This window comes from Capsicum annuum, chromosome 12 (genome assembly GCF_002878395.1).
Source record: "Capsicum annuum cultivar UCD-10X-F1 chromosome 12, UCD10Xv1.1, whole genome shotgun sequence".
NCBI lineage: Eukaryota > Viridiplantae > Streptophyta > Magnoliopsida > Solanales > Solanaceae > Capsicum > Capsicum annuum.
Genome location: NC_061122.1, coordinates 73,832,841 through 73,849,494, shown reverse-complemented (window position 1 = coordinate 73,849,494; position 16,654 = coordinate 73,832,841).

Genomic DNA, 16,654 nt, shown 5'->3' with positions numbered 1-16,654 from the left:
CCTCCAATTATACTTAACATCTTGAGGAGTCGGTCTTGGATAGTAATAAGTTTCCATACGAGGTAAATCAACATATTTGGGATTTTTACCCGGTTGTTTTCTAATCATCCCTTTGAGCTTATTGAACTCTAATTTAGTCTGATTTTTCAAATCAGGAGTTGCTTCTAATTAATCAGCAAAATTATTCGATAAATCAATAGGTTTGATATTCAAACCAGAAAGCTTTTTATCAAGAAGATCTTCTAAATCTTTTAAAGTCTAACTAATTTGAAATCCCTGAATATCAAGAGGCCTTTGAATACTAGTACTAGTTGTTATATCTTCTGACTTACTTTTCATTAAATTCTAAAGTATTGTAGAAAGACTAATCTTCTTCATCTTCTTCAATTCATCTGCAAGATATTCCAAAAGACAGTCCGTTATACGAACAATTACATGCATATTTAGCCATCCAAAAGCAAAGTGATACATTTGCTTTTATTGTTAAAGAGAGAAAAAGTGATGATATCACGTCCTATGAACAACTAGAAAATAAAGAAATGATATTTCTTATTGAAAATTCTAAGATTCAGAGGAGAAATGAACCATGGAAGATACACCAAAAATATCTGATAAATGGATTATACTACCCGGTTGAGTCATACAAAACCTATTCTTATTATGAGACTATCTTTATTTTCATAGACATTGCAGATTTTGAGTATTTTTTGGGAGACAACACAGAAGAGAATGTTTATAACTTCTCAAAATTCATTATCAAACGAATTATATCCATTGAAGATTGGGGAGGACCACAATGACCGAAAGACAGATCAGCCTTAAAGAAAATCATATAAATTTTACTTATTGGGATTATATCCAAGGTTTAATTGAATCCACTGTGGCCTATGGTCCAGTTTATTTCAATACTCAGCCAAATTTGTAATTATCTTTGACTGATGGGAATATACTTGATGCTTTGACATTAAATGTAAAAACACATGGTTATAATTATGCGCCTAGATCTGAACTTATATTTTTGTCATACAAGATTTATTATAGATTGTTGTCTACTTTAAATCCTCGATGTAAATTATATGATACATCAAATCAGACTATATTGGTCGAAACTAATTTGGCAAAATCTAAGGTCACCACTAGAAGACCTATCAAATGAAATGAAATTGATTTTCCTACTACTTGGACCTTAAATTCTATTATATCTCCGAGTCAGGTTACAAATGACTTGAAAAATAACAACCTTTCGCATGTTACACAGGATCTAAATGGGCGGATTTGTATTCAGTTTTATGATAAGTCTACTATTTATAGCAGACATTCATTTTCTATGCCTAAATTATTGCCTGCTATACATCATATTTCTCCTATAGAACCATCATATGGTCCAGCTAGTAGCCGTACTGCCTCTTTGCATAAAATTGATTCTACTCCTACAAAGTTTGTAGAAAAAATTAAGATCAATCCTCAAACAAATATTGTTCAAGATAGTGATAATATCTCTGATAGAGATATCCCTACTGCTTCTGAAATAAACTTTAATCCAAACGATAGTTGATGATTCCACACTAAATTAATTTAGTTCTTGGATCCCAGGCAAGGAATTATATTAAAAACAAATTTTTTAATAAAAAATAAAATTTGTTTAGAACTTATTTTTTTGTGACTTATAGTCCCTGTGAATTGCATAATATTTCTCAAGAATTCTATGAAGTTTGTGCCTTTCATAATCAAATTATGCATTTTGTTCCTTGGTTTATAACCACTTATTACTTTATACGTAAAGGTTTTAGAATGATCTTACAAAGATATAAGCGGTAATATTGTTAAAGTTGTTTACCCACCATTGGCACCTTCCATTTTACCTAATAATATAGGTATCACTTTTTCTGCTTTTCAAAAATTCATTGATAATGAAGTTGCAAAAGTAAGCATCATTGAAATTAATAATTTGATTTTTCAAAATAATTACATGTTAAAGTTTTAGGAGAACATATCAGTTCTCTTGATAAAAAACTTGATGAATTAACTAATTTGGTTAAAAATCTAACTACTAGTTCAAAATCAGTTGATATTGCCTCTTCTTCAGGAAGTAAGTCAGAAGATTTAATAACTAATACTAGTATTCAAAGGTCTCCTGATATTCAGGGATTTTAAATTTGTTCACCTTTAAAAGATTTAGAAAAACTTCTTGATAAAAAGTTTTCTAGTTTGAGTATTAAATATATAGATTTATCAAATTATTATGTTGATCAATTAAAATCAACTCCTAATTTAAAAAATCAGACTAAATCAGAGCTTAATAAGCCCAGAGGAATGATTAGAAAACAACTGGGTAAAAATCTGAAATATGCTGATTTACCCCTTATGGAAACTTATTACTAGCCAAGACCGACTCCTCAAGATGTTCTAATAGAGGAAGGGGACTAGAATCAGACTAATACATCTAATAGTGATTATGATATATATGAATATAATCTAGATAGCCTAACTGATAGACAATTAACTATTCTTGTGCACCGCATGATGATGTATTCATAGTATGCAGTGCGACTACTGATAGGAACACAGGTATAATTATCTGTAAAATGATAATTACTGGTTTTACTGGCCAACTTCATGGCTGGTGGGATAATTTTCTAACTACTGAACAAAAGGCTAATGTTGTAAATGCCAGAGCTATTGAGGCAGGGGTTGATAATCTAGGTAGAACCCTACTAGTAAATAGGGAAGATGTTGTTTATACTCTCGTTCTTACTATTTTATAACACTTTAATGGTAGATTCATGAATCAATATGAAACTGTTCGATCTCTCTTAAATGGTCTTAGAAGTATGACTATAGAAGAATTTAAGTGGTATAACGACACCTTTATGAGTTGGGTTATGGAATTATCTAAAAATTGGTATGCTTATTGGAAGACTAAGTTTATAGGTGGGCTTTCCCCATTATTTTCTGAAAGGGTAAAAAAGGCTCTTAGAGATTCTTACGGTAAAATTCCATGCGAAAATTATACCTATGATAAATTGATAGAAATATTCACACAAAAAGGATTGAATTTATGCAATGTATTAAAGTTATCTAGACAACATAAGATTGATAAGCTAAAGGAGCAATCTCAATTAAGAGATTTATGAACTTTGTTTGGAGTTCCCAAACAACCTTTTCTAAGAAAAAGAGTCAGAGAATTCTAAGGATGATAAACTTTATAGGAAAAGGAGATCTACATATAGATCCAAATAAGAGCGTGAAGCTAGGAAAGCTTATCGCAAGTTTACCAAATTTATGAAAAATAGATCTAAGCGAGATCTTACTAAGATTAAGTGTTACAAATATGGTAAGTTTGGACTGAAGCTAAATCTGAAGGTAACTCAATCTCATAAGCTACCTTTCCGAAACGGTTGAGAATTTGGTAAGGACTAATATACCGGGGATTGAGCTTCCTTTCCTTGCCAAACCTCTTCACTCCTTTCACAGGAGAGATTTTCAAATACACATAGTTGCCAATCTCAAACTCGAGATCCTTTCTTCACATATCTACATATGATTTTTGTCTGCTCTGAGCTGTCTTAAGCCTTTTCCTGATCAACTAAACCTTTTCTAAGGTATCAAATACCAAGTCAGGCCTTACCACTGCGGCCTCACCCACTTCAAACCAACCAATAGGCGATCTACATCTCCTCACATAGAGCGCCTCAAACGGAGCCATCTAAATACTGAAATGGTAACTATTGTTATACGCAAACTCAATCAAGGGAAAGTGGTCATCCCAACTACCCTTAAAGTCAGTGGCACACACCCTTAATATATCTTCCAATGTCTGAATGGTCCTCTCTGCTTGACCATCTGTCTGAGGGTGGAAGGCTGTACTATAGTGAACTTAGGTGCCAAGATCCTTTTGGAAGGCTTTCCAGAAATAAGAGGTAAACTTGGTACCTCTATATGAGATAATGGACAATGGAACTCCATGTAATCTGACCAACTCTCTAGTATAGAGCTTGGCATAATCCTTGGCTGAATAAGAGGTATGCACTGTTATGAAATGAGCTGATTTGGTCATCCTATCCACAATGACCCAAATTAAATCATGCTGATGACGAGTACAGGGAAAACCTATCACAAAGTCCGTGTTCACTTTCTCCTACTTTCACGTAGGAATACTGAACTCTTGCATGGAACCACTAGGTTTTTGGTGTTTAATATTAACCCGATGATATGTCGAGCACTTAGCTATAAACTCTCCAATATCTCTCTTCATCCCATTCAACCAATAAATCTCCCGCAAGTCATGATACATCTTAGTAGCCCCTGGATGGAAAGATTAACGTGCACCATGTGCTTCTGCAAGAATTCATTTCCTCAAGCCATCTGTACCTGGCACACATAACTGTCCCTGGCAATGCAACATACCATCTCTCCCTTGGGAGAAGACCTCTACTTTCTGTTCTCTGACTGACTCTTTCTACTTGACTAAATTGGGATATCTATCCTGCTTTTCCTTCACTTCAGAAACCAGAGATAATTCTGAACTATTCTGCACCCATACACTTCCCTCTACTGAATCGACTAAGTGGATACCTAGTTGGGAAAGCTAATGAACTTCCCGAGCTAACTTCTTTTTATTATCCTCTACGTGAGAAACACTACACATAGACATCCTATTGAGAGCATCAACCACTACGTTGGCCTTGACCGGATGGTACAGGATGCTCATATCATAGTCTTTCAACAACTCCAACCACCTTCTCTAACACAAGTTCAGATCTTTCTAAGAAAGACTATACTTTAGGCTCTTTTGGTCTGTGAACATATCCACATGTACCCCATACAAATAATTTCTCCAAATCTTTAAGGCAAACGCCACAGCTACTAACTCAAGATTATGGGTGGGTAATTCTTGTCATAGGGCTTAAGCTGTCTAGAGACATAGGCTATGACCTTATCTCTCTGCATCAAAACATATGTCAAACTAACTCTGGAAGAATTGAAATATACCATAAACCCATCTGAACCATCTGGTAGAGTCAAAATAGGGGCTGTAGTGACTCGAGTCTTTAACTCCTGAAAACTCTTCTCACAAGAATCTGACCACTAGAATTTGACTTTCTTCTGAGTCAGTCTGGACATGAGAGATGCAATAGATGAGAATCCCTTAACAACCCGTCGGTAATGGCCAGCCAAACCCAATAAAATCCCGATATCTGATGGAGAGATAGGTATGGGCCAGTTTCTCACTACTTTGGTTTTTTGAGGATCCACTCTAGTGCCATCACCGAAAACCATATGGCAAAGAAAATCCACTGACCTTAGCCAAAATTTGCATTTACTAAATTTGGTGAACAACTGATAGTCTCTGAGGGTCTGTAATACTATTCTGAGATGGTCTGCATGATCATGTTCACTGTGGGAGTAGACAAGAATGTCATCAATAAAGACTATGATGAACATGTCTAGGTACTGCTTGAACACCTAGTTCATCAAGTTTATAAAAGCTGCAGAGGCATTGGTAAAACCAAATAACATGACTAGGAATTATAAGTGACCATGTCGAGTTTCAAAAGCTTTCTTCGAAATGTCACACTCTTTGATTCTGAGCTGATGATAGCCTGATCTGAGGTCTATCTTAAAAAAGTAACTGGAACCCTGAATTTTGTCCAATAAGTCATCAATTCTGGGAAGTGGATACTTGTTCTTGACTGTGACTTTATTTAGCTGATGGTAGTCTATACACATTCTGAGAGAACCATCTTTCTTACACACGAATAGAACTGGTCCCCAAGGGGAAATAATGGGTCTGATAAATCCTTTATCTAGGAGGTCCTTTAATTATTCTTTTAACTCTTTGAGTTCTAAAGGTGCCATTTTGTGTGGCGGGATAGAGATGGGCTGAGTATCTGGAAGAAGGTCGATTCCGAAGTCAATTCCCTTTCGGGAGGAACTCTAGGAAGATCTTTGGGAAAAACATCAGAAAATTCATATGCTACTGATACTGATTCAAGATAGGGGCCTCTGAACTAGAGTCTTAAACTCGAACGAGATGATATACACATCTCTTAGATATCGTTTTTCTCTCCCTAAGGTAAGAAATAAGTTTACCCCTAAGTGACAAAGTACTACCCCCCACATAGGTTCATTTGGAAACTAAAAGTGGACAATTCTGTTTCTGCAGTCAACAGAAGCATAACATGAATAAAGATAATCCATGCCGAGAATGACATTAAAATTTGTTATCTCTAATTCTAATAAGTATGCTGAAGTGACTTTCTAAGATACCATAACCGGACAGTTCCTATATACCCACTGGGCTATGATAGATTTAACCACTGGGGTAGAGACTGAGAAAGGCTATGCTAGGATTCTGGGACTGACTTCGAAGTTAACAACTATATAGGGAGTTACAAAGGACAAGAAAGCTCCTGGATCTAGCAAAGCATAAATATGTAAATGATAAACTTGTAATGTACCAGTAACCATATTAGGAGAAATTTTGTGATCCTGTCGGGACTGAAGAGCATAGAGTCTATTTGGGCGCTGTCCACTGATGGCACTGGAAGCAGCACCCTGCTGATTCGGATGACTGGACTGAGCTAAGGGACAATTAGACTGACCCTGAGAACCTGGCTGAGGATAATCTCTAACCCTATGTCCTGGCTTGCCACATCCAAAACATACATCACCGCCAACCCTACAGGCACCTTTGTGGTTTCTGCTGTATTTCTAGCAAAGAAGGTTTGTTCAGGCACTGCTAACACTATCCTGATGATTAGGCCCTGGTGCCGTATATTTATTGCCATCTCTGAATTTCGGCACTAGAGCATTGGCTGAGGACGAAGTTGAAATTAAGGATTTTAAGCAAAATTGAGAATGATTTCCACCTTCTAACTTAGGTTGGGCAAAGTTAAAGCTACCTATTCTAGCTTTCTTATTCTCTCTCATCTTCTCCCTTTTATCATACTTCTTTATCTGTTGAGCATAGACTATGAGCCTGGATGTATCTATCTTCTTAATCAGCATTGCGGTCCTATACTCTTTAACCACACTGTTAGACATACCCGACATAAACTTACTCATCTTGGATCTGCTATCCGCTACCACACGAGGAGCATATCTGGCTAATTGAGTAAACTTGAGAGGATACTTTTTCATTATCATGTTTCCCTGCTTCAGATTAATAAAATCCAACACCTTCACTTTTCTCAACTCTAGTGGGAAGAACCTATCTAGAAAGCTGTGGGAAACTCCTCCCATTATACGGGCCCTGCATCATCAACCCTCTCTGCCTTCGACTGCTTGAACCAGGGGTGAGCCACATCCTGTAATTGATATACAGCTAACTCAAGACTCTCACTAGCTATCACCCCCATAATATCTGTGACTTTCTGTACCTGATTAAGAAATTCTTGTGGGTCATCCTCTAACTTAGGCCCGGTAAAAACTGGAGGATTCATTCGGGTGAAGTATTAAATTTTTGATGCAATAGTATTCTCCATTGGGTTGTCCTGAACAACATCTGTCTGTTCATTTTGAGCTATAATGGAATTGGCTAGGGTAGTGAAAGCGACTCTGAATTCAACATAGGAGACATGCTCATTCAAGGGATCTACCTGAACGGGCTGAGTTGCTGGCTAATTTCCTGTTCTCCTTCTGTTATTCTTTTTGAGAGGCATGTTCTGTAAATGGAAGTAAGAAAGGGACTAGATCGATACTGTAACTTGAGCTCATTCTCACTCACACTATATGAATACTGAAAAAAGGGAAACTTTTCCTAAAAATGCCTCATAGCCTCTTATCCATAAGTATGGTGCGCAATACACCTATACACAAGACTCTACTAGGCACAACTTTTAGAATTCCTAGGACTCTGTTGAACCTTAGGATCTAATACCAAGTTTGTAACGCCCTGAGTCTGCACCCCAGATGCTATACGGTGCTTATGACCCCAAAGGACCACAACCTAACCAATGACTGATATCTACTGTGAGCACTACATAATCACACAGTAATAATAATAATAATACTGAGATAAATGCCGAAATTAGGCTAAAGTTGCCATAAGGTTCATAACTGAAAACAAATACTGAATACTAATGAATGAATACTAAAAACTGAATATCTGTCTAAAATACTCTAGTCTAAAAAGCCTCTAACTGAACTATCTAAATGTAAAGTTGATGGGACATGCCCTCAACTAACTCCAACTACTAAAATACTAATAAAATAATAACTAAAATACTAAATGATAACATCATCCTTGAACTATGAGGACTCACCACTAAATTTACTGCTGATAATTCGAGCTGCTAAGAGTGGTTAGGAGATCGTGCGTTTGAACCTATGATATAAGACATCATAACACAAAAGAAAGGTATATGTCAGTACTTTAAATGTACTGGTGTGTTAAGTGAGGTAAGGTTAAATGTATGGGTTCATATGCATGAACAATAACTGGCTGAGTAACTTGAATATAATTGAATGAGAGTACATGTATAACTAAAACTAATGAAACATTGATTATGTAATACTATGCACATATCTACATATATTGTGTCTGAGATCATAGTCACACTAAATACTGAGTTCTGATAATTGAATAACTCATATCTGAGTGTATTGATAACTGTTTTACTAATAACTAGGTGACTATTTCTGATAGCCCTGATTCTGTAGAGCTGAATTAAGTTCTATACTAAGTTGGATAACTTTGTCTGACAGTCTTAATTCTGTAGAATTGAAATGAGTTCTATATTTAAACTAAAACTGAAACTATAGGAGATAATCATCTAACCAACATGCCTCTCTCCGAATAAATAGGGGTCCAACTTATAACCCCAGCTGGAAAGGTATCAGTACCGTGCCAAGGGTAAAGACAAGAAGAAGAGTCACCCTCATCTGGTAGGTGCTCTAAACGAGAATGGTGGTACCCTCAACTGGTAGGTAGAATACCTCATAAACCCTCAACTGGTAGGTTAATGTCTCAGCCTACGCTAGCTACATAGTTCTACAACTCAAGGACTGCTTCTAAGGATCATACCCTCTAATGGTAGGTGAGTCACCATCCTTGGGTTCACTCGGTGCTGAATCCTCCTCCAAACTGAATAGACACTGAACTAATTTATAAACTGTATAGGTTGGATTAAAATGTTACTGATCGTGTTAATTGACTGAACTGAACTGAGTTTACTAAGTTCTATTATCTGACTAAATACAATGAGTTCTAAACTTTATACTAAACTGAGACTATGATTGATTTCTCAGTACTACTATTTATGATGATACTGAGACTGTTTTGTAACTACTGTAACTTTAGGTAAGAAACTAGATTTTTTGGGTATTGAATACCCCAAGGACTCAATAACATAAAAAGTAAAGCATGCCGTAACTTGAAAAACATAACCATATGCACTTGTTTCTAACTCATTCATAGAGACATTTCATCAAATACTTGTAAGATAAGAACTGGCACATAAGCTAGCATGACATGATTTTTCCCTTTTAGTTCACATGATCAATTCATCAAGAACTTGGGGAAACATAATCAATACACGTGATACTAAGCAACATGTAGGGTTCATAATTTCCAATCCCAATTTACAATTTTAAGGGTTCAACATGAATTCACATGATATTACACACATGATAAATAATTTCACATGATACTTATAATAACCCATGGATTAGATATTCAAATAACATCAAAATCATGAATACATTCAAAATCTAACATGGAATTCACAAAATCATTTAACTTATAGTTTAAAAGAGTTTCTTGAACTCCAAGGGTGGAAGGAATTGGAAGATACCTTGAATTAGTGAAGATTGATGATGCTTCCTTGAAGTTTGAATCTTGAATTGGAAGCCCAAGGGTTTTGTTCTTGAGTAATTTGAGAATAGAGAATGCATTTTGCCTCTAAAGTAGCTTAATCTCATATTTTAAGGGCTGAAAACGGGTAGGATAATGAGCCAAATACCTCTCTAGACGCGGCTTTTTAATAACTGAAAACTTTTCCAGTGACGCGCAGACCAATGCGCCCTATTGATGGAATCAATGTGATGACCAATACACCGCATTGAGTTTGCATTAGTTCACTGGAATTGCACTGAAAGCTGGGGAAAAAATTAATTATCGATGCGACGGGCGACGCGATGTGTTGATTTTGCATCGACTCACTGAAATTTAACACTGGGAGCTGAGAAAAATATTTATCGATGCTATAGGCAATGCGACGCGTTGAGATCGCATCGATCCACTATTTTGGATTTTCAAATGTACCTCAAAAGATGTTTGAAAAATCCAAAACTCACCCGTAGTGACCTACTGATATTCCTGATCATGAATAAACCTAAAAATTGATATTTTAAGGTCATAAGGGTCGTGAAATAGGATCTCCAGCTTATGAAGGATAAAATACTCCTAAGTATAAACACTTCACTGAAATTTTTTCTAGGTCTGGGACCTCTTTTAAAGCTTTATCGGACTGAGTTAAGCTTAAAATTTTGCGGGGTCTTACAAAATTAAAGTTGAAAACTTAAAAAGAGAGATTAAATCTCTTAAACAAAATTAAATGATTTCTGATCATAGGATTTCAAAAATTATGGAAAATATTTCTCCTGCGAAAATTTCCAAAGGAAAAGAAAAATTCTTAATGAAAATGAGGAAGATGATATTCTTCAATAATCTCTTGATTTAAAGAATAATTACTTTCTAGGTATGATGCAAATTTATACTGCTCATTAATGGTTCACTAAATGTACTATTTTAATTAATAACCAATTTTCTATAACTAATATTGCTATGATTGGCAGTGTAACATATATTAGCTGTATTCAAGAAGGGCTAATCCCTCCTAAATATTTTCAAAAGATTACTCATATGGTAAAATCTGCATTTGTAGATGCTCTTGATATAGAATATAAGTTACCAAATTCTTATATTTGCCAAAATAAAGTATGCATTCCGCATTTCTTTTTTTTGGTGAAAAATCAGTTATACCCTCTAATTATACTTGGAATTTCTTTTACTACTGCTATATATCCTTTTACTCGTCTTAATTGTGAAGAATTTAATGCTACATACAAGAATAAAGAGATATGTTGTTCTTTTGTTGCCGATTCCGTAACTAGAGATATAAATACTTTAATTGATATGAAGAAAAAACATGTTGATTCTTTACAATTTGATCTCCTTAGCCTGAATATTTGTGATACAATGAAATCTGCTAAGATACAAGAAAAAATTAAATTGATTTTTAAGAAAATAGTTGTTGATATTTGTGTTGATCACCCTAGTGCCTTTTGGAATCAGAAAAAGCACATTGTCACTCTTACATATGGAGATAACTTTTTTGAGGATGATATCCCGATCAAATCATGACCTTGCCAAATAAATGCCAATTAGTTGAATTCTATAAAAAAAATGATTGATAATCTGTTGCAGAAGGGTTTGATTAAACCTTCGAAATCCCCTTGGCATTGTACTGCATTTTATGTTAATAATGCTGCAAAAAAAAAAAAGAACGTGGTGTTCCTAGATTAGTAATATATTACAAGCCTTTGAATAAAATTTTTAAATGGATTAGGTATCCTATTCAAAACAAAAAGGATTTGCTGGCAAAATTATATAATGCCAACATATTTGCAAAATTTGATTTAAAATTTGGATATTTGCAGATTCAGGTATTTAAGGAACATACTTACAGAAATGCTTTCAATGTTCCTTTTGGGAAATATGAATGGAATATTATGTCGTTTGGTTTGAAAAATGCCCCTTCTGAATTTCAAAAAATTATGAATGATATCGTTAATCCTTATATGGATTTCATCATAGTTGATATTGATGATATATTAGTATTCTCCAAGACATTTGAATTGCATACAAGCATCTAGATATTTTTAAGAAAAATGTGATACAAAATAGTTTGGAGATATCTAAACCAAAAATGAGTTTATTTCAAACAGATGTTCGATTTTTAGGACACAAAATTTGTCAAGGGAAGATTACTCATATACAAAGATCCATTGATTTTGTATCTAAATTTTCAGATGTTATTACTGATAAAACTCAATTATAGAGATTCTTTGGAAGCTTGAATTATATTTCACCTTTTTATAAAAATTTATCTCGTGATTTAGCCCCTTTATATGACAGGATAAATAGGGATTATAAAGGTTCTTGAACTGATAGTCAAACAGATCTTGTTAAATGTATTAAACAGAGTGTTAAAACTTTTCTTTGTTTAACTTTAATTAATCCTACGTGGCAAAATATCATTATAACGGATGTGTCTAAATATAGGTTATGGAGGAATACTGAAACAAGTTAATCCCCATAACAAATCTGAGTACTTGATAAGATTTCATTAGGAAAATAGACCGAAGCCCAGAAAAAATATGCTACTGTGGCTCATGAAATACTTACGATTGTTAAGTGTGTTTTGAAATTTCAAGACGATTTATATAAGAAAAAGGTTTTGATAAAATTTGATGCACAATCTGTGAAATACATGTTTGATAAAGACTTTAAACATGATGCTTCAAAATTGATATTTGCAAGGTGTCAAGCTCAATTAGCCCCCTTTGACTTCGAAATTCAGTATAAAAAGGGAGTTGATAATTTCCTCCCATACTTTTTATCTAGGGAATATCTTAATTAAAATAAATTTTTATACATCCTTCCTTACTGATAAAACTTTAATCACCATTCTAAAGGTAATACCATTATATCGAGATTTACAAAATGTTATAATTGAAAAGATCCTCCATGATATGATTGAAGATGAATTTGAAGTCTTTGATTATGGAAAAGTTAAAGACATGTTTGATTTGCATGGATTTGATATATCTGACTGGTCGTTCCATTTGCAGTATGGATAATCTTCCATTGCAAATGGCCAGAGGAAAAGAAAGAGACAGATCAAGAGGAAGATCATCCTCTGGGGGTAGATCATCCCTAGGCAGATCATATTCTCAAGGATCATCATACGGATCCTCATCTAATTCCCCGATTATACAAATGGGAAATAAGAGTTTAATAAACTCTAAAGTATCACAAAAATATAAATCTTCTTCATCTCCTTCATCTCCTTCAATTCATCTGGAAGATATTTTAGAAGATAGTCCATTATACAGATAATTGCAGGCATATTTAGCTGCCCAAAAACAAAGTGATACATTTTCTTTAATTGCTAAAGACAAGGACAATGATGATATCTAGTCCTATGAACAACTAGAAAACAAAGAAATGATATTTCTTATTGAAAATTCTGATATTTAGAGGAGAAATAAACCATGGAAGACAATCTAAATATATCTGATGAATGGATTATACTCCCCGGGTGATTCATACAAAACCCGTTCTTATTATGAGACTATCCTCATTTCCACGAGCAGTGTAGATTTTGAGCACTTTTTAGGATACAACACAGAAGTGAATGTTTATAACTTCACAAAATTCATTATCAAATAAATTATATCCGTTGAAGATTGGGGATGGCCACAATGACCGAAAGGCAGATCGGCCTTAAAGGAAATCATATAAATTTTACTTATTGGGATTATTTCCAAGCCTTTAATAAAGTGCTTTACTATAATAATGACCGAAATAAACATACTTGGTTTATGAAGGTATGTGTATAGATATTTGCAGAACCCATTCCAAACTATTTTTTAAACTAGTGGTCTTACCATGGTTCGACTACCAAAATATTACCGGATCTATTTATTAAGTTATACAAAGAATGGACCCAAGTCTCCCCAAAGTTAAACGAGTTATATCATACTGATCATATCTGCAATCTGGAAAAAATTGACCAGATCTATTTCTTTATTGCATTTTCAATTCTATGGATACATAAATGGGCTCCGAAATTAGGATTTACAGAAGAACAAATCCCTTATTTATATAGGGTATTTTATAATAATTTTTGGGGCAAATTGATAAGGAAATATCCTAAAACAAAAATTTTACATGGACAAGAACTTCTGGACTCTATTAAAAATAAAGTTCGGGAATATTTAGTAGCTCCTCAAAAAGATATTATTGAGGACAGTAATATTAAACACATCGCTAGAAGGATCTTCGTACAAGACGGAGATAGAATTGAAATGATAGAAAAATACTTGGAAGAAGTTAGAAGAAATCTACTTTGATCTGCTAGACACATGGGCACAACTTAAGTATGTATTAAATTCTGACAAGCCCTTTGCTCGGGTTCCTTATCGACCTATTTATTTGCAGAATTAAATTAAAATTTTTTCTATATTTCAATTCTATTTCCATCTCTCCATATCTATAAAAGAGCGTAAATAAAAATCTTTAGTTAAATTAGGAATAATGTAAGAAAAAATCTGAAATATAATACATTTTTTTTAAATTACATGATTGTTTTTTCATATAAATTTGATTAGATTTGGGGGAGGGTGGAGGTAGAGGGTCTTTTTTAAAGAGAATTAAGGGTGGGGTGGGGTGGTGTTGGGGGCGGGTGAAGATGGAAGTAGAGGTGGGGGTAGGAGTGGGATTGAGGGGTGGGAGGTGGAACTTGAACTAATTTTGAGAATATAATGAACGTAATTCTCTCTCTCTCTATATACCCTTCCACATCTTCGTCTGGTATATTTTCTCATCACCATATTGAGAATACTTACAATATCACTAATGTTTTGATAGTTTTTTCATCAAAGTTCAGTTCTTAAGGAAGCCTGACCTTCTAAAAACTCCTCATCCTCTTCATCCACTTTGACTTCCTACAATTCTCCGAATTTAAAGCTCAAAGAAGAGATTAATTTCTCTGATTTGCAGCAATCAATTAATGACTGGTGAATTTCCAGACATCCTCAAGACCAAATATATAAAGCTCCTTCTAGATAGCGGTCTCTAACAAGTGATTACCATATTTCAACTGTTGAACAAACCATCCCTCTAGAATCAGATCACGAGAAGATCAAACTTTTTAATCCCAGGACTATTGAGAGATGTAAGTGTAAGTACGATTACCTCCATATTAGCTTAGACAAAATAACAGCTAAACCTCATTCCCGAGAAGGTTTAGATACCTCCCTTCTTTTTTATTTAGAGACTCCAGGTTTTTTGACTTCCATGATTCCTTACTAGGAATGGTCGAATTCAACCTTTGTAATGACCCAATTTTACTGTATACATAAAGGATCAAAATATATTAGATTATTTAACAGTAAATGTTAAGTCATCTAGCTATAAGACCAAATCTCGGTGTCTCCCAATATCAATTATTTTTAGAGTCTAGTATAAGGCCGTATCTTTGCAAATACTCAGCCCTTCAGCCAATTTTATCCGAAAAACATCTTCCCATACCCAAAAGTTTTATGTGTTTATCCTCACATATATTATGTCCTATCTATTCAAACCCCACAATGATAAAATACCCTAATGTTATATTACTCATAGCACAGTTTGGATGAACAAAATAATCTCACATAAGGAATGGGGTATGCATCAAGCAAACTATCAAAAGCTTACTGAAGCATTTGATCCCAAATATTATACCTATTATGATCACCAAAGAGAGTGGATGAATGCCTTCACATTCCAAAATGAAACTATAGTACATTCTTGTTTTTTACTTTGGGGAAAGTAACTGGCTTTGAAATTTCTCTAGTGGTTCCTGTACCGATTGTTGCCGATTTATGATCACAAGCTTGAGATCTTCCTCCCATAGTTTGAGAAGGATATGAATATTTTACTCAGAGATGATCACTAAATTCCTCTGCTTTTATAATTTTTCCACAGGTTTCATATTCAGTAGATATTTTCCCAAATATTCACCTATCACAAATCGGAGGGGCAAAAGGGGCTTCCATGGTTAGCTCTCTAAGGCCATTGAAAATGGTACAAATATTGGGATTCAACGGAGGCTTATGTACCAGACATAGAAAAATGATTCCAACACAATGCTAGATATCTAGATCCAACAAATGCTGCCCAAATCTTATTTTTACAACAGATATCATTTGGAGCGGCACAGTTAGAATAGTCGAGAAACCGAGGAGATTTTATTCAATAAATGGAAAAAATTGCCCAACAAATCAAAGATGAAGTCCCCAGCAACTATTGTTCATCGGAAAAATCTAACACATATGATGAAGAAGAAATTCAATCAATTGGACATCACCAATTAGTCCAAACATTGATGTAATGCATAACGTCAATAACCAATTGCTGAAAAATATTATCGGTGTTACAGTTGCTCACTGTAGCAACACTGTAGGAACAATTAAAGGTGTTAATGTAGCTTCACTGTAGCAATACTGTAGTACTTTTAATGTATCTTATTTTTTTTTAAATAGCCTACTTCTCTTCTTGAGTAGGACACAATATTTTATTTGGAAGAAGCTCTCTCTCACGAGAAATCTTGGTTAGAGTTTTCCCTCTCTATCCCTCTCTTTGTAATTTTTAAATTTATTTTGGTATTAATATCAAAATTTAATTTTCCTTATTGTGTCTTTTTTATTACTTTACTAACTTGTCTTTTATTGTATTTATCTGTAACGCCCCGAGATCCCATCCCGAGATGTCACATGGTACTTGTGACCCCGAAGGACCACAAGCTAACCCTTTACTGATATCTGGCCATAAGGTTCAACACATCTATAAATACTCAAAATATAAAACTGAATACTGTACAAT